General features: G+C 40.0%; 1 non-coding gene across 1 annotated transcript; it reads right to left on the bottom strand.

Moving 5' to 3' along the window:
- Positions 1 to 427: 427 nt before the first annotated feature.
- Positions 428 to 535, bottom strand: LOC122283549. The gene has a single exon (XR_006230949.1). It is a non-coding gene; the product is annotated as a small nucleolar RNA R71 (small nucleolar RNA).
- Between the last annotated feature and the right edge of the window lie 21991 nt (positions 536 to 22526).

Below are 22526 nucleotides of genomic sequence, written 5' to 3'. Positions count from 1 at the left end.
TTGAATCATTATCAGACACTGATAGCATCATGGCTGAAAATGAGCATCATGATAGGGAAGTGGAGAATCCAAACAGGACTCTTAGAGAATATCTTCAGCCTGTTAGGACTAGCACACCTTCTTGTATCATTTTACCTATTCATGCAAATGCTTTTAATTTCAAACCCGGGATGATTCCATTGTTACCACACTTTCATGGTATGGAATCTGAAAACCCCTATTTGCATATCAAAGAGTTTGAAGAAGTGTGTTCCACATTCATGGATAGAACATGCACTGATGAGGTCATAAGATTGAAACTGTTTCCATTTTCCTTAAAAGACAAGGCTAAGACATGGTTGAATTCCTTAAGACCAAGATCCATTGGGACTTGGCAAGAAATGCAAACTGAATTTTTAAAGAATTTTTTTCCCATGCATAGAACCAATGCCTTGAAAAGACAGATCATGAATTTTTGGCAAAAGGATGTGGAAACATTTTATCATTGTTGGGAACGATTCAAAGACCTTTTAAATGCATGTCCTCATCATGGATATGAGAATTGGAGGGTCATTAGTTTTTTTTATGAGGGATTGCAACCAAAAATGAGATCATTTGTGGAGACCATGTGTAATGGAGCATTTTTTAGCAAAGAACCTGAGGAAGCCTTTGAATATTTTGATTATCTAGCTGAAAATGCACAATCATGGGATACATCTAATGTTCATGATAGGTCGGAAAGTTCAAAGACAATTTCAGGGGGTGGGAAATATAATTTGAGAGAAGTAGATGATTTGAATGCTAGGTTGGCTATGATTTCTAAGAAATTAGAAACCATAGAACTGAAGAAAGTGAATGAAGTACAAGCTGTACCTCAGATTACCTTGAGCTGTAATATTTGTGAGGGCCAAGGGCATTCAACTAATGATTGTCCAACCATTCCAGCTTTTAAAGAAGTTCTTTTAGATCAATCTAATGCTGTTAATATGGTTGCTAAATCTTTTTCAGGTCCTTATTCCAATACCTACAATTTGGGATGGAGAAATCACCCTAATTTCAATTGGAGAGGTGATCAAGCTGCATTACCTGCACCGAACATAGCTGGTCCTTCACAAATTGTACCCTACACTACCCCAGGAGGTTCAAGACCATCTCAATATGCCAACCACATGGTCCCAGCTCAGAAAAAGAACCTTGAAGACAATTTCCAGCAATTATCCACCAACTTCTAGCAGCTGTCCACCAATTTTCAGCAATTCATGCAAAGCCAAGCTGTTATCAACAGTCAAAATTCACAAGCCACTAGGAAAGATCATTTTCCTTTGCCTTTTCTTGATCAAGTGTTAGAAAAAGTTGCTGTACATACCTTTTATTGTTTCTTAGATGGATTCTCCGGTTACTATCAATTAGAAATAGCACCAGAGGATCAAGAAAAGACCACCTTTACTTGTCCTTTTGGTACTTTTGCTTTTAGGAGAATGCCTTTTGGTTTATGCAATGCACCAGCAACTTTTCAAAGATGCATGCTTAGCATTTTTAGTGACATGATTGAGAACACCCTAGAAGTGTTTATGGATGATTTTTCTGTATTTGGTGATTCATTTGAGAGCTGTTTAACCAATTTACAAGCTGTTTTGGCCAGGTGTGAAGAGAAGCAATTGCTACTTAATTGGGAGAAGTTTCATTTCATGGTACAACAGGGCATTGTTCTGGGACATATTGTTTCATCTAGAGGACTTGAAGTAGATAGAGCAAAAATTGAGTTGATTTCTAAACTTCCTACACCTAAGTCAATAAAAGACAGTAGATTTTTTCTTGGGCATGCAGGTTTTTATAGGAGATTTATCAAAGACTTTAGCTCTACTTCTAAGCCTCTATGTAAGCTATTGATGAATGATGTAAAATTTGATTGGACACCCGAGTGTCAATGTGATGACCCGCTTTTGAGTGTATTTTCGCTGAAATAGTTGTTTTTATTTTAATTAATATATTAGTTATTTATTTTAATTTATTTGATGTTGTGTTTTATTTCTTTTAGTTGTTTTGTGGTTTTTAATCTTTTTCAGCGGTTTGTTTCGTTTTCCCGGAGTGAGGATTGGACCTCATTTCTTTTCACATCTTTTTCCTTTTCTCTTTTTCCTTTTTTCTTTTTTTTCTTTTTCCCTTCTTTTCTTTTTCCTTTCTTTTTCTTTTTTTCTTCTTTTTCTTTTTCTTTCCTTCGGCTTTCCCGCGTTCGAACCCCCCCCGATCGGCTCTCTCTCTCTCTTCTCTCTCCCTCACGCCGGAACCTTCTCTCTACCGGCCCACCGCCGTCCGGCCACCGTTTGGCCCCCCACCGGTCCCAAACTCTTCCCCTCCCTCCGGCGCACCACCCCTCCAAAGCCCACCCCCAACCGGCCGGCCGTTTGGCCGGAAAAGCTCTCTAAAGCCTCCACGGATTTTGCTCCGATCCGCCGCCGTCGCTCCACCTCCGGCCACCACTTCTTCACCACTTCATCACCGACTCCTTGCCGTCCTAACCCACCCATTTTCGGCCTCCAACGACCACCGGAACAGCTCCTACGAGCTTAGTTTCCGATTTGCACTTTCCGGCCATTTCCGGCGATTCCGCCGCCACCCACGGCCGTTCGCCACTTCCAATAGCTTCACAACCATCCCTAGACTATTCCCTATCAATTTCGTGTCCTAGCTTGTCCCCGTTCAAAAGTGGGTTTTTCAAACCCACGGCCGCAGTGAATTTTCACTGTGACGTTGCTTTTCCGCCGCCGTTTGCAACGCTGCTTGTTTTCTAAAATTACCGTATAGCGCTGTAAGTATTTTCCAAACCCTATTTTCAGATTTAAATATATATCGCTCATACAATTTATTTATTGTTGTTGGTTGTTGATTCCAGAGTGAGTCCGAGGAGTTTCGGGGGTCGGATGGATGGAGGACGGAGTTGTCTGTTTAATTGATTTATGTTGTTTGATTATTTTATTATGCATTGTTATGGCATTGCATGGTGCATGCACGTGTGTTTGTGGAATTGTGTGAAAGGCCTGTGTATTGGCGTGAGTGGTTTTACGGGTGCGTGTGTATCACGACCCCAAGCCGAGATGGGGTATTATCCCGGTGGAGCTCCTCTGGTCACTCGGGAGCGGAATACACTGAGTGATGTCCCTTGAGTTGTCGCTAGACGACGGGAGCGGGGGCTAGGGGTTGCTTGGCTACGAACGCGCCGGGCGCGGAACCGGGCATCGCCCTACGCACCGACTCCGTGGCCCTTCGCTGGTGAGGGCTAGAGGATGCTTGGCTACGCACGCGTGGGGTGCGGAACTGGGCATCGCTTGTTAGGTGTCACACGCGCGGTGGTACTCTGTGGTGTGGCACTGGAGCCAGGGTGTGCGGATGACCCCTAGGGGAGGTCATGGTGCACGCGGTTAAAATTGGATAATGGTTTGAGAGGCCAAATGGGACTTTTGGCGTGGTATTGGGCCAAATGGACTTTTGGCGAGATATTGAGCCAAATGTGACTTTTGGCGTGTTAGTTAGAAAGGTCGTGTGTTTTTGGGCCAAATGGGTTTTTGGCGTGTGTGGAAAACTTGTGTTTTATGGGCTTTGTGCATTGGGCATGTTTCATGCATCTTGTTTGAGTTTTATGTGTTTTTATCTGGTAGTGTTTGGGTTTTACTTACCTGCGGTACCATTCTTGGTTCCGTAGCTTTTGGCGCAGAGGTAGAGGACGAAGAGGAGGAGGCTGAGCCCGAGGATGCGGCTCCGCCGGGTTGCTGATGCTATGTTTTATATTTGTTTAAAACTGTATTTGTGTTTTTGTAATATTTTATCTATGTACGTTTTAAACAGCGTGTATTACGTTAAGAAAAATTCTGGTACTTAGTTATGACTTTTGTTATCCGCTGCGTGTTCTTTCGTGCACATTTCTTGCCTTTGCACACACTTGGCACCCGTCGATAGGGTGGTGACCCGGGTTGTCACTATCCGGACGTCTCGATTTCCCCGTGTTCGGGCGTGGGGATTTGGGGGCGCCACAGTCAAGAAGCTTTTTGTCGGCTTAAGACTTTGCTAACCACTGTTCCTATTCTTCAACCTCCTGATTGGTCACTTTCTTTTGAAATCATGTGTAATGCAAATGATTTTGCTATAGGAGCTGTTCTTGGACAGCGTAGGAACAAACTTCCTTATGTCATTTACTATGCAAGTAAAACTTTAAATTTTGCTCAAAAAAATTATTCTACTACTGAAAAAGAATTACTTGCTGTGGTATTTGCTTTAGAGAAGTTTCGTGCATATATTCTTGGTTCTCCTATAGTCATCTTTACTGTCCATGCAGCTCTCAAGTATTTATTGAAAAAGAAAGATGCAAAACCAAGGTTGATTAGATGGATACTTTTACTCCAGGAGTTCAATATTATCATCAAGGACAAGAAAGGAGTAGAGAATGTGGTAGCCGACCATTTGTCTAGGCTCACAGTTGCTGAAACTGAACAACCGACACCTTTTCTTGATTCTTTTCCTGATGAACATCTTATGTTAGTTGAAAATTTGCCTTGGTTTGCTGATATAGTGAATTTCTTGGTGACAGGACAAACACCACCTCATTGGAGCGCTCAAGATATACGGAAATTCATGCATGAGGTGAGATCGTTCTTCTATGATGATCCTTACCTTTTCAAGTATTGTCCAGATCAAATCATTAGGAAGTGTGTGCCCAATGATGAAATTTCTGGTGTCTTAAATTTTTGCCATACGGAAGCTTGTGGTGGGCATTTTTCAGCCCACAAAACAGTGGCCAAAATTCTTCAAAGCGGATTTTACTGGCCAACCATGTTCAAGGATGCCTTTAGTTTTTGTAAAACTTGTGAACCTTGTCAGAAATTAGGAGGAATCACTAGGAGAAATATGATGCCTATGCAACCCATACTACTGATTGAAATTTTTGATTGTTGGGGGATAGATTTTATCGGACCATTTCCTTCTTCTTATGGCTATTTATACATTTTGCTTGTTGTTGACTATGTTTCTAAGTGGGTTGAGGCAGTCCCTTGCAAATCTAATGATCATCAAATTGTTTTAAAATTTTTGAAAGAAAACATTTTTGCAAGGTTTGGCATGCCTAAAGCCGTAATCAGTGATAATGACACCCACTTTTGTAACAAGCATTTCTCGGCCTTAATGAAGAAGTATGGTATCCATCACAAAATCTCTACTCCCTATCATCCTCAAACCAAAGGACAAGCTGAACTAGCAAATAGGGAGATTAAAAACATTCTTGAAAAAACAGTTAACCCAAACAGGAAGGATTGGTCTTTGAGATTATCTGATGCCTTGTGGGCTTATAGAACAACCTTTAAAACCATTTTGGGCATGTCTCCATATAGACTAGTGTATGGTAAGGCTTGCCATTTGCCTGTAGAGTTGGAACATAGAGCGTATTGGGCCATTAAGCAATGCAATTTTAACATTAATAAAGCTGGTTGTGTGAGAAAATTGCAGTTGTCTGAGTTAGATGAGTTGAGGATGGATGCCTACAACAACTCTAAGTTGACCAAAGAAAGAATGAAGAACTTCCATGACAAACACATCCAACGTAAGACTGTTGAGTCTAATCAAAAAGTGTTATTGTACAACACAAAACAGAGTAGCTTAGCTTGTTTTTATTGTTTCTTTCATTTTCACTCGGCTACAGCAGTAGCTTAGCTTGTTTTCATTGTTTCTTTCATTTTCATTCGGCTACAGTAGTAGCTTAGTTTTGAAGTTTTTTTTCTTGCTTTTCGTTCAGACCTGGAGGAGGGTAGTTCTTAGTTTTGTTCTTAGGAATTTTATTTCTTTTCTTTTAGTTTAGATGCAAGGCGGCTGTTTTTGGAATTATTATTCTTCCTCTTTTCATTTTCGGTTCTAGGAGCAGCAGTAGAGTAGTTGAGTTTTATTTTCTTTACTTTTTGTTTATAATTTTGGGGCGGCTGGTGTTGATTTTATTCCATTCTTGCTTTGCTTTTAGATAGTAGGCGGCTGGAATTTATTTTCTGGTTCTTACTTTCAGTTTTGCTTCTTATTTTATTTTATGTTTTAGTCCAGGGGAGAGTAGACGCGTTCGCACTCTCGTTTTTCATTTATTTTTTTTTCTGCTCTTAGTTTGGACGTTTACGGACGGATGAAGCTTAGGCTCTACGTTTTCAGTTTTCATTTTACTTTAGTTGTCCTGCATGCAGCATCTCTAGGATTTATTTCGTTTGGAAATTTTCTCTTAGATTTTATCATGATTCAACTTAGATTAATTTTTATTGCTAGAAATATCATGTCTAGCTAATTTCTAAAACTTGGGTTGTGGAATGGGACGTGATTTGTTTTGGATTCTAGATCGATGCAATATTTTGTTGATAATTGTTGATTTCACTATGTTACTAGTCGGATTTAAATTGAAAATAGATTACGACTTTTGCTCTTGTTTTGTTGTTGACGTAAAGCACAACAAAAGATTGAAAACTATCAAGGCCTCTCTCAATTGTTTGTTAATGTGTGTTTGACTAGTAAAGTAGAGAATCCCTTAGGAAAATATTGCAAAACTTGAGCTTAACTTTTTATCTTCCGATTAGCACTGCCTTGATTGGATTGTTAATCGAGAAAATTATCTAGAATCCGAAATAAAGAGAGTCTCATACCCAACCCAAGTGTTCGTTAATTTTTTTTTTTAGAAACTCTAATTTCAACTTCGATTATCTTTTTGCATTGCATTTATCTCTCATACTTGATTCATTTGTTACTCACAAATCTCTTATACGCTTTGATAACCCATTGTCCCTGTGGAATACGATTCTGGACTTATCCTTGATACAACTTGACACTTCTATACTTGGAAGCACATTCGACCACGAGTCAGAGTTAGCTCCTAGACCAGAAAATTATAACATCATTGGGACTGAGTAGATCTTTAAGAACAAGTCCAATGAGAATGGCACTATTGTGAGGAATAAAGCAAGGCTGGTTGCACAAGGTTACACACAAGTATAAGGGATTGATTTTGATGAATAATTTGCTCCTGTGGCCTAGCTAGAATCTGTCCGTATTCTACTTGCACTTGCTTGTCGTCTAGACTTCAAATTCTATCAAATGGATGTCAAGAGTGCCTTCTTAAATGGAGTGTTACAATAAGAGGTATATGTTGAACAACCTAAAGGATTTATTAATCATCTCTATCTTGAATATGTTTACAGGTTGAAGAAAGCTTTATATGGACTAAAACAAGCACCTCGAGCTTGGTATGAAAGGCTACCAGCTTACTTACTTGATCACGACTATGTTAGAGGACAAGCTAATAGGAATTTTTTCATAAGGAGATCAGGTAAACAACTCTTAATTGCACAAGTCTATGTTAATGATATTGTTTTTGGAGCAACACTCAAATCTCTTGCATATAACTTTGCAAATGAAATGAAATATGAATTTGAGATGAAACACTCGAATCTCTTGCATATGACTTTGCAAATGAAATGAAATATGAATTTGAGATGAGTAATATTGGCGAGTTAAGTTTTTTCTTGGGTATTCAAGTAAAACAATGTAAAGAAGGAATTTTTATTTCACAATCTAAGTATGCAAGAGATCTTGTGAAAAAGTTTGGAATGGAAGGAAAAAGCAATGCTCGCACTCCCATGAGCACTTCAGTAAAAATCAGCAATGACTCTACAGGTAAAAATATTGATCCCACTCTTTATAGAAGTATGATAGGAAGTCTATTATATATTACAGCAAGTAGACCCGATATAGCTTTTAGTGTTGGTGTGTGCTAGATTTCAAGCTAATCCTAAAGAATCCCATCTTACTGCAGTAAAAAGAATCATAAAATATCTTAATACAACTATTGATTATGGGATATGGTACTCCAAAGATAGTAACCTTACACTTGTTGGCTATGCGGATATGGATTGGGCTGGTAATGCTGATGATCTGAAGAGTACTATGGGTGGGTGTTTTTATATAGGTGGAAATCTTGTAGCTTGGATGAGTAAAAAGCAAAACCCAATCTCCTTAACTATTGTTGAAGCCGAATACATAGCTGCAGGGAGTTGTTGTACACAGCTTTTATGGATGAAAAAAATGCTTGATGATTATGGTTTTTCTCAAGATACTATGGCAATATATTGTGATAATTCAAGTGCTATAAGTATTTCCAAAAATCCTATTCAGCACTCTTGAACCAAGCACATGCATTGACATCAGACATAATTTTATAAGAGACTTGGTTGAATCTAAAAAAGTATCCTTGGAACATGTGTCTACTAAACATCAACTGGCTGACTTGTTTACTAAAACCTTTGGATGGTCTTAGGTTTGAGTTCTTAAGTAAAGCCATTGGTGTATGTAAGTAAAAGGCATTCTATTATACTAGTTTAGGATGTGCATTTTTTTCTATTTCTTTTTTTTTTAGTTAGTTTGATGCGTTTATGTTTCAGTTTCTAAAAATATACATATACATATTTCATTAAAAAGGATAAAAATTGTTTTGGTTCTTCTATGTTTGTTTATATAAAAAAAATTATATATATACTAATAAAAAAAATTTGAAGTTTTTTTTTAATTAGAAAATATTTATTAAAAAAATGTGTTGGTTGGTTTATTTTGATTAATGTACATGTTTGATAAATCAAGGTTTGAGCATGTGTGGCATTACTTTTAAAATTTCTGATCTTATGCACTGCTCTTCTTTGTGCAGTACACTTTAAGCATACTATCCCTATAGGTCATCTTGGCAAAGTTCATTTACAAAGCACTGAGAGGAACTTATATGTAAGTATAATATAATTAAAATTCACTTTTTTTTAAAGATGCTCATAAAAGAGGGAGTTCATGTCTTGAATTGACTAATACTAGTTGAATCTAGTACATCGATAAAGAGCTCTTCTCTTGCTAAACACAAAGAGTTGATCCATATAGAAAAAGTCGGTGTTAATTCATTTCGAAAAAAGACAAACACCCTACACGAATCTACCACCTTAAGTTCTTATAGAAAAAATTTTTGCTCTAATCATTATGGAAAAACATGATCAACAAACATGAACACAAAAAGGGAGTGTACAAACTAGTATTTGGAGGAGATGCTCATGTATATAGGCCCTAGCATAAAGTTTGACTTTTAAGGTGAAGCAACAATCTCTTGTGAGCATCTATAAGAAGTAATCATTCATGAATAAAGGTATCAAAAACATATTGAAGAAAGGAGTTCATAAAATGCTATGGTATAAGTATACTTACTCACACACTTACATGAACTTTGACATTGATAATGTTATGAGGAGTGAACATCCAAAGTGACTGTTGCAACATGAGTGTGCTAAAGATTAGTATTTTTTTTTTTTTGTGTAATTTCTGCCATGGTTGAACTGAGGTAATTATAGGCATGTTATTTTGTTTTTCTCATTCATATTTACAAAAAAAAAAAAAAAAAAAAAGGAAATGTTTTTTTTGTTTAAAAAACAAATTCTTCTTCCTGGATCTTTGCAAAAATATTTTTTTTTAATGTATTAAATAAATCCAAAAATAAAATTATAGAGTTTGTATTTTGGGTCCATATGGTGTACTGAGTTTTTATTCTAAAACAAAGTGTATAAGTCCCAGTGGGACTTTATGACCTAGCACATGCACGGGAGGGTCAAGCCTTAAAGACTTAAAACCCATCTGCTGCCTCTCCCACTTGCTCCCAACCCCCAAAACTAAGCCCCCTTCTTTATACCCATTTTCATGGTCTCTTGGCTCCTTCACGCAAAACCCATTTCACGGCGCCCCTTTCATTTTCCTCTCTTCATTTTCCATCATCAGGGTAAGTATACTCGAATCCACTGATTTTTGTTTGTTTCTTTTTCCAGTTTTATGTCGGCATGTGGATAGATGAAGTATGTGTGGAGGGTTTTGATTTTAACAAGCATTGGGTTGTTTTGTTGAGCTGACTTGCCATAAATGGGTTATTGTTTTGTTGTTATATATACTCTATACATGTATTGAGGACAAGGTTGTGTAGCTCATGGGCTTATGGCTTTTTTTTTTTTTTCTCATTGGTGCACCCCAAGTGTTTGTGTTATTTCGTGACTCATCTCAGATTTTTTTTTTTTAGGTTGTTTTTAAGGGTTCTCTTATACACATAGTAAGCTCTTAAGCATGAGTAGTTCTCATATTTTTCTTAAACAAACAAATAATAAACAAAACCTAAAAAGAAAAATTAAATAGAATAAACAAAAGGCATTTTAATATCAATCGAATCTTACATTCTAATTTTGGAAAATATTTTTTTTGACTTGGTTATTTATTGCTCCATATGAGGTTCAAAGAAAGGGCAAAGTGCAAAGAGATCACTCCTTCCGTGCTATTTAAGAACTCCTCAAGTGAGGATGTACCATGACTTGAACACGTTCAATTAGGAGAAACTTCAGCTCCTCCTCCATCTCCATCTCCATCTTTGACTGCTCCCACAGGTCCCACTCCTGATCGCTTCACTTCTGTTGAAGCTGAGAATGCATATATGAATACATTCTCCAAGAGATCCGTGTTGGGTGATTGAGCTGAAATATTGTATATTTTAGCTATTTAAAACCAATGTATTTTAAATTCATCATGACATTATTATTGGTTTTAAATGGAAAAATGGTTAAAATGAATAAATCAAAGTTGTGATTTTAATTGATTAAAAGCATGAATTTCTGCTTGAATTCTACCAACTATTGATTACTGTGCATTCTACTCCATAATTTTTCTTGCTTTCCATTATCATTTGCATTTATACCATTGTTTTTCTTGTTCTTCATGTTCATAAAGTTTCTTGAGCTATCTTTCCATCTTTTGGGTTCAATTCATGAACCTCAAAAGATAGAAGCACTTCTTGCCATCTTTGAATGGAAGTTGCTCAAGCTAATCTTTCATTTATGTTATTTTGTTGTTGAGTGTTTTCTTTTTAATCTCCATCTCCATTTTTCATGCATACCATAGTTCATTATGTTCATGCCTTGTTTATACTTTGTCTTGAGCTTTCCCACCATTTAAACAATCCCAAATCCATCTAACCTCATACACAGCTACACCAATCACCCCACAAATCCACCAACTCATTTCCAACCCACCTAAATTATACATTAATTGAAAGGCTACTTGTTTGGCTTAACTTACATCGGTTGGTGCAGCTAAATTAAGGTGAGGAACATGTGATGGATTGGTGCAATCAAAGGTTGCTGCTGTCTCCACCGAAATGAAGGAAGAAGAAGGCTGCTGCTCCACCAAATTTAACATTGAAAAAGTCAGCCTTTGTCCACCGAAATGAAGGAATATAGAGAGACACATGCAAGCTTGGTCAATGTCTACGGCCATGAGAAGAAAATATAGAGAAACATGTGCTGAAATTAAAGTGCATGATGTGCTGAAATTAAAGTGCATGATGTGCTGGAATTAAAGTATGTTGTGCTGGAATTGAGTGAAGAATAAATCGGTGCATAATTAGAGGGAAGGGAATCGGTGTTTGATTGAATAGATGAGTTGGAGAGAAGAGGGAGATTGTGATGTGCATGTGATTGAATAAAAAAAAAAGGAATGAATGAGCTGAAAGTCATTGAAGGCTGCTGTCTACTGAATCTACATTGAAGAATTAGGCTGCCTCTCCACCGAATTTGACATGGCAGCCATCTAAAGATATATATATATATATATGGGAGTTGTGTTGTGCTGGACGAAAAAGAGGAGCAATCGGTGGGAGGTGATTAGCTGGAATTGAAGGGAGACGTGTGGAATTGAAGGGAGACGTGTAGGCCAATGCTAAAGTCGGCTGGAATTATTTTTCTGGAGGTGTGTAGGTCGGTTGGATGTAAGTGAGGTGCAGGAGAGAGGTGATTGAAGGGGGAATGAATTGTGAGGGAGTTTGGACCGACTAGAAGCAGTAGGTGGGTGAGTGTTGTGTGCTGAAATTGAAGAAAACAGATTGAAGAAGTCGGCTGGGAGGCAATGAAGAAACCGTATATGAATTTGCAAGAAGTTAGGCAAGAAGTTAGGCATGAAGACTTGGTTGTTTGGTTTGAATTAGTAAACCAATTGAATAAAATAAGAGAGGAGGAATGCAATGCAAGACACGGCAATTAAGAGAAATGCAAGAAGTGGCTGAATTGTGAAATAAATTGAGTGTGAATGCAAGATTGAAATGTGAAACCAATTAAGGTGTGAATGCAAAAGGTGACTGAATTAAGGTGTGAATACAAGATAGAAGTGTGAAACCAATTGAATGGAGATGCAACTAGCCAAGATGTTCGGCTATAAAAGGGTGCAATCCAAAGCTTACAAAGACACAACTAAAACTTAGACAAACACAACTTAATACACCCAATTTTCTGATATGTACTTGAAAGAATTAGCTCCTTATTGTTTTCGGAAATTTTGTTTCTCCTTTTAGCTTCAAAGCTTTGTTGTTTTAGCATTTTTTTTTAGTGTATTAAGATTTTTTCTAGAATTGTATTTCATTAAGTGTAATACCTTAATTTCCATTAAGTGTGCTAGTTTGTTTCATTACTAGTTTGTTTCATGCAATAAAAGAAATTGTTTTAGAAGTTTTAATTAAGTGTGCTATTTTGTTTCATGCAACAAAAAGAAATTATTTTAGAAGTTTTAATCAAGTGTGCTATTTTGTTTCATGCAATAAAATAAATTGTTTTAGAAGTTTTAATTAATTGTGTTACCTTAATTTATTGCAAGAAAGGTTTGGTTTTAAGCTTTTGTTTTTGTTTTTGATTTTTCTGAAACATCATACGTGGGAGTAGAGGAATTGTTCTAAAGTTTTTATTAAAGGTTTAGAGATTAATTTTCAAGAGTCATATGTGAGAAGTTGTTTCCTTGTTGTTTTCAATTTCAATTGAATAGTGAAAGGAAGTTTTCGTTTAGACTTTTCGTTCTCTATTTTATTTAACTTCAGTTTAAAATTTATGGAATACTTTTGAGATTTGTTTAGCTTAGAAGTTAGGGTAATTTATTTTCTGTTTACTTATTTTGTGTTATTTATTTTTCACACATCTTTAAGTTTTCATTTAATAGTGATTACAATTGTTTTTTTTTTTTTTTGAGAAGAACCACTTCATTGGATTAAGTCAAAGGTTACAAGCATCACTAGCAACAACTTGCTTAATACAACAAGGAATATCTTCTAGATCATAGCGATCAAATTCACTCAAAAGGGCATTCTTGGCCAGCACATGTGCTGCCACATTAGCATCCCTTTTAGTATGACACACACTCCAGGTAACAAAGGACCTCAAAATAGAAACTGTGTCCTCGACTATGAGTCCTCCTATGCTCCTGTCTTCCTCTTTACCCCTGAGTTGTTTGACAACCTGAAGAGAGTCTCCTTCCAACATGATCTCACCGATACCAGACTCTTTACAAAACAGGACAGCCAACATCAAAGCATACGCCTCTGCAGCATAAGGAGATAGAGTGACTTCCCTTCGAGCTCTAAGTGTTCCCATGACCCTCCCACAGCAGTCTCTAATAATGGCTCCAACTCCAACCAGGCCCTCTGTGGTATTGTTATGTGTTATTTTGAGAATTTGTGATTTAATTACAAAAATGAATTCTAGAATCTTGGTTTTGGGCATTTTCAATTTTCAGTTCATGTTTTGTCAATTACTTTCTAATTTAGTTTAATGCTTAATTTAATTTTATTAATTTCTGAGTTTAATCTATTAGTCCTTTACATTCCAATCCGAAAATCAAAATCAAAAGACGTGAATCTAGTCCATGACTAGTACCCTTTTCCATCCATTGCACATACCATCATTTTATTTTCTCTTTGTGAAGTTTTTCACCTTTTCAACGAGTTTGATTTCTAAGTAACTTTCCCTGAGGAGACGATCTAGGAATTTATTCCTAATTATTACACGACATCCTCCTGCACTTGGGATAGCATCAGTGCTACTCATTTTTGAGTGAGTCATTGGGTGAAAGGGAGGTAAGCATAAATGATTTCCCTATGGATGACTTCCAACTTATTTGCCGTATATTCATTGAAAGAGGTTGGGAGAAACCTACTCATGCCTCCCCCACACCTTGTGTCAAGGTTGTCCGTGAATTTTATTTGAACATAGCCCACTTCAATTTAGATAATCATAGCATCATTTCTATCATTCGAGGGATTCAAATTGAGGTCTCTCCTGCTATTCTCTACGGCTTGTTTGCCCTTCCCGAGGTGGAATCCCCTTTATACCCATACAAGGGCATGGGGGCTCCAACAAAGACTGTTATGCATAATCTCTTTGTTGGTCCCAATGGCCCCAAATGGACTGCCAAAATTCACAGACTGGCTCTCCATCAGATGCTTCATCGGTTTCATCTTTTGGCCAAAATAGTGCTGACCAATCTATGGCGTATTAGTCGTCACACAAAAATTTCCTTAGAGAGAGCTTACTTTATGTATGCTCTCGCTACTAGCGTCCCTATTGATTTTACACGGCATGTTATTCACATTATTCATCGCTCAGATATGGAAAAAGAGTTAAATCTCCCTTTTGGAAGTTTAATTACTAAGCTGGCCGTCATTGCTAAAGTTCCACTTAGGGCCAACGTGTGACGCCCCAAAATCCCCACGCACAGACACGGGAAAATCAAGACGTCCGGATGATGACATCACGGGTCACCACCCTATCGATGAGTGCCAAGTGTGTGTATAAGTAACAAATGTGCACGAAGAAACACGCAGCGGATAGCAAAGTCATAAACTAAGTACCAGAATTTTCATTGTTTAATACAAAACTGTTCAAAACATACATATTAAAATATTACAAACTACAAATATAGTTTCAAAGCCAAATACAAAGCATAAACTCCAACTCAGAACTCCGGGATGCGGCCTCCTCCTCCTCCTCGAACTCTGTACCAAAATCTACGGTACCAAAATGGTGCTGCAGGTAAGTAAGATCTAAACCCCACTAGATAAAAGCATATTAAAACTCAAACAATATGCATGATGTAATGCCAATACACATAACCCGTAAAACCATATTTTTCCACGCACGCCAAAAGTCCCATTTGGCCCCAAAAACATATTTTTTCTAATTCACGTCAAAAGTCTCATTTGGCCCATATCCAACTCATATCCAACAACCAATTAATCTGTATGCACCATGACCTCCCCTAGGGGTCATCCGCACACCCTGGCTCCTGTGCCACACCGCGGGTAACGACCACGCGTGTGACACCTAAATGAGAGATGCCTACTTCCACGCCCCGCGCGTTCGTAGCCAAGCATCCTCTAGCCCTCGCCAGCGAAGGGCCACGGAGTCGGTACGAGAGCGTTACCATCTCGCCCGCTCCCGTTGTCGCCCAGCGACAACCCAGGGGACATCACTCAATATATTACGCTCCCGAGTGAACAGAGGAGCTCCACCGAGATAATACCCCATCTCAGCTTTGGGTCGTGATACACAAGCACCCGAAAATCCATTACGCTAATAAAACCAGTTTTTCTTGATTAAATAAAATGCACGTGCATGCACCATGTAAATGCAACCTCAATGCACAAAACAACCAACCAATCACAAATCGACAACCCAAGCAACTCCGTCTTCAATCCATCCGACCCCCGAACTCCTCGAACTTAGTCCAGAATCAACCAACCAATAGATAATTTATTGTAAGAGCAAAATATATTTAAATCTAAAAGCAGAGTTTGGAAAATACTTACAATGCTATGCGGTATTTTTCGAAAGCTTGCGGCGTTGCAAACGGCGGAGGAAAAGCAACGCAATAGTGTATTTTACACTGTAGCCGTGGGTAATAAATTACCCACTTTCGAACGGAGACAAACCAAGACACGAAATTGATAGGGAATGGCATTTAGATGTTTATGAAGCTAAAGGAAGTGAGTTTTGGCCATGGGTGGCGGTGGAAGGCCAAAATTGGGCTGAATGGAGATGAGCTCGTGGGAGCTGCTCCAGCAACGGATCGGGGCCGAAATTGGGTGGGTTAGCACCGCAAGAGGTAGAGGAAGAAGTTGTGAAGAAATGGTGGCCAGAGGTGGAGTGACGGCGCCGAAAAAGCTCAAAAACTGTGTGGCTTGGAGGAGCTCGTGGCGGCTAACGATGGTTCGGATGAAGGTGAAACTTGGTGGGGATGTTCACTGGTGGGAGGGGAAGAGAACTGGGTGGTGGTGTCGGCCACATCGCCGGCAAGCGGTAGTTCTGGGCTGAGAAGGCAACCGGCGATAGAGAGAAAAGGGAGAGCTAGTGCCATGACTTCCAGCTGTGCGTGGCGTCTAACGGCTGCACGGATGGCCCTAAAAATTGGTGGGGGTGATCACCGGCCGAAGGGGGTTCGAATGGTGGGGGTGGTGTTGACCACGCTGGCCGCCGGCAGCAGGTCTGGGCGGTCAAAGGGTCGGCGACGGGAAGGAGAAAGGGGGCGGCGCAGGCACGCAGGAGAGAAGAGAAAAAGAAGAAGAAGAAAAGAAAGAAAGAAGAAGGAAAGAGAAGGGAAAAGGAAAAAGGAAAAAGAAAAAAAGAAAAAAAGAGAAAAGAAAAGAAATGAGGTCCAATCCTCACTCCGGAATCTAAAAACTGATCCGCCGAAAATGATATTAAAAACATGAAACGACTAAAATAAATTAAACACCACATCAAATAAAATAAAAACCAATTTAAAATACAATAATTTAAAATAAAAGAACTACTATATTAATTAAATTAAAAACACTCCTTCAGTGAAAATACACGTAAAAACGGGTCATCACATCCTCCCCCCATTAAAAACAAATTTCGTCCTCAAAATTTGTAAGATCAAACAACAACTTGAAACAAGCCACATAATTCCACTGAGACCAAGTTTAAGAAACGTACCGTCATTTACTCAAAGAAGTAGGGGTACTGATCCCTCATGTCAGCTACTCTCTCCTAAGAGAAATCTTGAGCGAACGGATCTCCCCATGCCACCTTAACCAAAGGTATCGTCTTGGACCTCAACTGTTGCTCTTTCCAATCCATGATCTGAGACGGAACAACCTCATAAGTAAGGTCCGGTTGCAACTGAATACTCTCTGGGTCGACAAAGCGCGTCTCTTGTTGTCAACTCTTCTTCAAGGATGACACATGGAATACATCATGAATATCCCCAAAATATTCTGGCAAAGCAACTCTATAAGCGACGGACCCTACCTTCTCCAAAATCTGAAAGCATCCGCAACTATATTTGCCTTCCCCGGATGGTACTTGATCTCACACTGGTAGTCACTGATTAGCTCTAGCCATCGCCTCTGCCTCATGTTCAGATTCTTTTGGGAAAACAAGTGCTTCAAACTCTTGTGATTGGTGTATACTTCGCAAGCTTCCCCATACAAAAAGTGCCGCCAGATCTTAAGAGCAAAACCAATCGCAGCCAATTCTAAATCGTGCATCAGATAATTCTTCTCATGATCCTTTAGCTGACGGGATGCATAAGCAACAACCCGTCCCTCCTGCATAAGGACACAACCCAATCCAAATTTAGACGCATCGCTGAAGACTACGAATGGCTTATGCAGTTCTGGAAGCGCCAACACTGGTGCAGTCGTCAACCTGTTCTTCAATTCTTGGAAGCTTCTCTCACACTTGTCAGACCAAATAAATTCTGCATTCTTTCTAGTCAAAGCTGTAAGAGGTAAGGATATGGGAGAAAATCCCTCCATAAATCTTCGGTAATATCCGGCAAGTCCCAAGAAACTCCGGATCTCGCGCACGGTCGTCGGACGCTGCCATGACAAAACGGCTTCCACCTTACTAGGATCAACAACCACTCCGTCTCGAGAAATCACATGCCCAAGAAATCTAACTTCCTCCAACCAGAATTCACACTTGCTGAGCTTGGCATACAACTGGTGTTCTCTTAATTTTCCAAGAACTAGACGAAGATGATAAACATGCTCTTCAACATCTCAGGAATAAATCAGAATATCATCAATGAATACTACCACAAAGGAATCTAAATAAGTTCGAAATACCCGATTCATTAAATCCATGAAAGCAACAAGGGCATTGGCTAACCCAAACGGCATCACCTTAAATTCATAATGCCCACATCTCTACCTGAAAGCAGTTTTGGGTACATCCTTGTCTCTTCTCCTCAACTAGTAGTATCCTAACCTCAAATCAATCTTCGAGGACACAACTGCTCCTTAAATCTAATCAAATAAATCATCGATCAGTGGGGGAGGATATTTATGTTTGATGGTCACCTTATTTAATTCTCGATAATCAATGCACATTATGAGGGTTCCATCTTTCTTTTTAAGGAACAACACTGGTGCACCCCACGGCAAAGTACTTGGTTGAATGAACTCCTTATCTACCAGCTCTTGCAACTGAGTCTTCAACTCTTTTAATTCAGCCTGTGCCATGTGGTAAGGAGCTTTATATACAGGGGCCACTCCAGGTTCCAAGTCTATAACAAACTCCATTTCACGAACAGGGGGTAGCCCAGGCAAGTCATCCACAAACACATCCAGAAATTCCTCCACAACGGAGATGTCTACCACAGACTTCTTCTCAGAAGGCGTAGACACCATCTGAACTAAGAAGACATCCACTCCCCATGCAATCTCTCTTCTTGCTTGAATTGCCGATATAATTACCGACTTTTCTTTTAGCTTACTCCCTGCAAATTCCAGACAATTACCATCTGGAAGCTGAAAGCTAATTACCCGACTTCTGTAATTAATACTCGCAGAATATCGGTATAGCCAATCCATCCCAAGGATGATATCAAAACCCAACAACTTAAACACAACCAAATCAGCATCCAAAAACTTTCCATCAAAATTTAATGGGCAACCCAAAGCAACTTTGGAACACCATACCACTTCACCATTTGGTAGAGCCACTACCAATGACTTCGGCAAAGGTTCCATAACCAAATTACACATCTGAGCAAAAGTGGAAGATACAAACGACTGTGAAGCACCCGAATCGAACAAAGTGCAAGCATAAAACTCATATAAATAGACTCTCCCTGAACCAAACATATAAACCCATGAAATCCAAAAACAAAGAAGAAACCAAAGCACACCAAAAATCAAATCCAACATTAAATTAAATTAGATCCATACCTGTAATTAGTCTAGCATCATGGGTCGCTGGTGCCTCATCATCCACATCTCTGGGTGTGACAGCATAAACCCGGGCTTGCACTGTTTGCCTTTGATTTGTTCTTCTATCCCGTCTACCTCCACGGCTTCCTTGAACTCTAACGGGGCACTCACGAGCGAAATGTCCCACTTGACCACATCGGTAACAATGGGTTCCACCACTTAGCTGACACTCCCCCTCATGAGCTCTATTACAAATTCTACAAATTGGCACCCATCCTCCCATACGTACACTTGAGGATGCTTGTGGTCGAGTCCCAGTCCGCTAAACAAATTTTTGAGGTGAACCCAAACTACTTCCTTCACCAGAAAAACTCCGCCTCTTATGTCCTGGAGGGGAGCCCATACTCAAATTATTCTCTCGCTCCACAAGAGTGGCCACATCCACTAAATCCTGAAAAATGGATATCCGGTGGCTGACTACCAAAAACGTATATCAGGACATAGACCCTCCTGGAAACGCTCAGCCTGCATCTCCTCCGAGGCGATGAGGTGGGGAGCAAATTGCCCAAGTTCTATAAATCTCCAGGCGTACTGTTCCACGGTCATGCTCCCTTGGACCAAGTTTGAGAACTCTCTTGATTTTTGCCGCCTTACAGAAGCGGGACAGAAGCGATCATTAAACTCTTTCTTAAAGCGCTGCCAGGTCACAGTGGCAAAAGACCCCAATTCTGAGTCCAGCCTTACTCTCTTTGTATCCCACCACTCAGAAGCGGTGCCTTGCAACAGATAGCTGGCATAGAGTACTTGTTGCACCTCAGTGCAACCACACACCTCAAAAGTTCTTTCTAAGTCTCTAACCCACTTTCCAGCTTGAAGTGGATCCTCTTCTCCAGTGAAGGGTGGAGATCTATGCACCAAAAAGCGCTCATAGGTGCATCCAGCTTGCACCCCTCCACTAGGCCCTCCTGGCAGTAGCCAAGGCCCTCCTTGTTGTGGCCAAGGACCTCCTTGTTGTGGCCAAGGCCCTCCTTGTTGTGGCCAAGGACCTCCTTGTTGTGGCCAAGCCCCTCCTTGTTGTGGCCTAAAATTCTATTGCATGAACTCAGTCATCTGCCTTATCGCTTGGGCTATAACATCATCCCTCGGTGTATCGTCCCGAGGCTCTTGAGTAGATTTTCTTGGCCTCACCATTTTCCTGCCACAACACAACCTTTGACACCCTTTAAGAAAACAAAAAAAAACCAACAACATAAAACCAAAGACCAAAACCAAACCACATAGCAAGAAACAAAAGAAACTAGCATGCAATAACATAACTAAATAAATAAATACAAGCAAACAAGCTCAAATAAATTCAAAACAAATAAAACATGTCAAATAGCAACTTTACTTAAAATAAATTTTAAAACACAACTTTAAAAAACATTCTGGTACAACCTACGGGATATGTAGTTTTACCCAGAGCCAAACCGCTCTGATACCAGCTGTGACGCCCCCAAATCCCCACACACGGATACGGGAAAATCGAGACGTCCGGATGATGACATCATGGGTCACCACCCTATCGACGAGTGTCAAGTGTGCGTATAAGCAACAAATGTGCACAAAGAAACATGCAGCGGATAGCAAAGTCATAAACTAAGTACTAGAATTTTCATTGTTTAATACAAAGCTGTTCAAAACATACATATTAAAATATTACAAACTACAAATATAGTTTCAAAGCCAAATACAAAGCATAAACTCCAACTCAGAACTCCGGCGGAGCCGCATCCTCGGGTTCAGCCTCCTCCTCCTCCTCCTCCTCGAACTCTACACCAAAATCTACGGTACCAAAAATGGTGCCGCAGATAAGTAAGATCCAAACACCACTAGATAAAAGCATATTAAAAGTCAAACAATATACATGATGTAATGCTAATGCACATAACCCGTCAAACCATATTTTTCCACGCACGCCAAAAGTCCTATTTGGCCCCAAAAACATATTATTTTCCAATTCACACCAAAAGTCTCATTTGGCCCATATCCAACTCATATCCAACAACCAATTAATCCGTATACACCATAACCTCCCCTAGGGGTCATCCGCACACCCTGGCTCCTATGCCACACCGTGGGTAACGACCACGTGTGTGACACCTAAATGAGCGATGCCCAGTTCTGCGCCCCATACGTTCATAGCCTAGCATCCTCTAGCCCTCACCAGCGAAGGGCCACGGAGTCGGTACGAGAGCGTTACCATCCCGCCCGCTCTCGTTGTCGCCCAACAACATCCAAGGGGATATCACTCGGTATATTACGCTCCCGAGTGAACAGAGGAGCTCCACCAAGATAATACCCCATCTCGGCTTCGGGTCATGATACACACGCACCAGAAAATCCATTTACGCCAATAAAACCAGTTTGTCTCAATTAAATAAAATGCACGCGCATGCACCATGTAAATGCAACCTCAATGCACAATACAACCAACCAATCACAAATCAACAATCCAAGCAACTTCGTCCTCAATCCATCCAACCCCCGAACTCCTCACACTCAGTCTAGAATCAACCAACCAAAAGATAATTTATTGTAAGAGCAAAATATATTTAAATCTAAAAGTAGAGTTTGGAAAATAGTTACAGTGCTATACGGTATTTTTTGAAAGCTCGCAGCGTTGCAAACGGCGAAGGAAAACCAACCTAACAGTGTATTTTACACTGTGGCCGTGGGTAATAAATTACCCACTTTCGAACGGGGATAAACCAAGACATGAAATTAATAATGAATGGCCTTGAGATGTTTATGAAGCTAAAGGAAGTGAGTTTTGGCCGTGGGTGGCAGTGGAAACGGCGGTGGAAGGCCAAAAATGGGCTGAACGGAGATGAGCTCGTGCGAGCTGCTCCGGCAACAGATCAAGGTCAAAATTGGGTGAGTTAGGAGGGCAAGAGGTAGAGGAAGAAGCTGTAAAGAAATGGTGGCCGGAGGTGGAGCGATGGCACCGAAAAATCTCAAAAATCGTGTAGATTGGAGGAGCTCGTGGCGACTAACGGTGGCTTGAATGGAGGTGAAACTTGGTGGGGATGTTCATCGGTGGGAGGGGAAGAAAACTAGATGGGTGGTGTCAGCCACGTCACCGGCGAGCGGTGGTTCTGGGCTGAGAAAGCAACCGGCGATAGAGAGAAAAGAGAGAGCTGGTGTTGTGACTTCCAGCCGTGCGTGGTGGCTAACGACTGCACGGATGGCCCTGAAAATTGGTAGGGGTGATCACCGGCTGGAGGGGGTTCGAATGGTGGGGTGGTGTTGACCACGCCGGCGGGCGGCGGTAGGTCTGGGTGGTCAAAGGGTCAGCGACGGGAAGGAGAAAGGGGGCAGTTCAGGCACACGAGAGAGAAGAGAAAAAGAAGAAGAAAAAAAGAAAGAAAGAAGAAGGCAAGAGAAGGGAAAAGGAAAAAGGAAAAAGGGAAAAAGAAAAAAAGAGAAAAGAAAAGAA

This window comes from Carya illinoinensis, chromosome 11 (genome assembly GCF_018687715.1).
Source record: "Carya illinoinensis cultivar Pawnee chromosome 11, C.illinoinensisPawnee_v1, whole genome shotgun sequence".
Classification (NCBI taxonomy): domain Eukaryota; kingdom Viridiplantae; phylum Streptophyta; class Magnoliopsida; order Fagales; family Juglandaceae; genus Carya; species Carya illinoinensis.
This window is presented reverse-complemented; position numbering and strand designations above follow the sequence as displayed.